Source organism: Etheostoma spectabile, chromosome 13, assembly GCF_008692095.1.
Source record: "Etheostoma spectabile isolate EspeVRDwgs_2016 chromosome 13, UIUC_Espe_1.0, whole genome shotgun sequence".
Classification (NCBI taxonomy): Eukaryota; Metazoa; Chordata; class Actinopteri; order Perciformes; family Percidae; genus Etheostoma; species Etheostoma spectabile.
In genome coordinates this window covers 25,953,327-25,954,892 of record NC_045745.1, presented here as the reverse complement: position 1 = coordinate 25,954,892, position 1,566 = coordinate 25,953,327, and the positions used below count along the sequence as shown (strand labels likewise).

The following is a 1,566-nucleotide window of genomic DNA, read 5'->3' as shown; positions in this document are numbered from 1 at the left end:
CTGCTAGTTTAGCAGCCACACCTAAGTCATACTTCAAGTTTTGTTTACGTATTTGAGCAATCACATCTCCACTACTTTTTGAAGCTGAAAACAAGGCGTGCCTCTGAAAAGTGCGGCAACTACGATTGGATTTGATGTTTTTCTGGAAGTCATGCTTCAGTAGACCTCCTGACCTTTTTCCCTTAAACTCTGATGTCATTTCAACATATTTGAACTTCTGTACAAATCCAAAGTTAAAAAAAAAAAAAAAATCTCAATACAAACCTGCACGACGTTTGACCACTGTGAGAACATGCTTGGCTGTGGCCAAAAGCACGACGGTCCTGTTTTGTAGCCTTTTTATTTAATTGTACATGTAAGGTTTCTGTTTTTGAAAGGTATCCTGTATTGCAACTTTTCTAAAGCTTTTATACTTTCGTTCCAGTCATTGCCAATTACCACTTCCCATATATGTGGCGTTCAGAGCATGGGTTTGCCATGTTAGACACAAAGCAGTTAGGATTTTTATTACTGTGCATAACCTCGGATGAAACATGTTTATAATGTATGTGTTTGTGAGTGGAGGGGTCTGATTTAAGGGCCTCCGGATCAGAAAGGGGCAGTCACTCCTGCAAACTTTCCACGCGCACGCTTTTGCCAGCCCACCGTGCTGTATGCGGTATCTGATACAATTCATTATTTCAGGGAAATTAAATTATTAATATATTTATTCATTTATTTTATATTTGTATGTTTTTGCTCTGTGCTTCCTTACCCTAACTACTCAATTACTCAAACAGCAGCTGGAAGTGTAGCTATACTGTTCCTCTGTGTGCATTATTAGCAGTAGTAACGTTAGTCACACTTGTATTTTAAATTGGTTGTACATGAGAATTACTCAAAATGGGAGTTAAAAACATATGTGCTCACACCATTTGTCAGTAGAGCTGACAGCCGTGTTGACAGCATAAAAGGTACCTGCATAAGAGGCTTTTTTATGTTGCAAACCTTTAGACAGAATTGATCATGTTCACAAAGGCTTTTATTAAAGGAATAGGAATATCTGTCTAGGAAATTGTCTAGTCTTAATCTGCAGTGCTATTTGTGCTTGTTGGGAATATGCTGGCCACAAGAAGTAATTAATTTGTTGTTTTTTTGTTGGCTCACAGTTACTCACAACATGTTAACCGGCAACATAGGATTCCATTCACTACACTAAGCTAACTAGCAGCTGCACTGCCAGTGTTGCACTGGACAAAAACAATACATGCACTGAGACAACAAATCTACAACTAGGGGAGACCGTGATAAGCCCTATTTCAACAAACCGTGGCGTATTCCTTTAACTGAAAATTTCTGCAAGGCAATATCAATCTTGTTGTCAGATAATTTGCATCTTAGTTCAGGCAGCTGTGGTGCACCATTCATTTTTTTTAAAGGTGCCCTGCCACACAAAACCGTTTTGACTTGCTTTTTATTTTTTTTTATTTTTTATATGTTAGGTCCATATGTTTTTGTGTTATCCTGTTTATCCCGTTTGTTTGTTTGCTGCTTTCATGGCTGTACTAACGTTACAGCTGTAGCGCG

The 1,566-nt window shown here is 38.3% G+C and overlaps 1 protein-coding gene across 1 annotated transcript in view; it reads left to right on the top strand.

Moving 5' to 3' along the window:
- Positions 1-1,325, top strand: part of lrch2 (leucine-rich repeats and calponin homology (CH) domain containing 2) — a 28,317-nt gene extending 26,992 nt beyond the window's left edge. Inside the window, exon 21 of the mRNA XM_032534057.1 lies at positions 1-1,325. This exon is cut by the window's left edge and continues 741 nt beyond it. The gene's annotated coding sequence lies outside the window, so the exon portion shown is untranslated.
- The last annotated feature ends 241 nt before the right edge of the window (positions 1,326-1,566 follow it).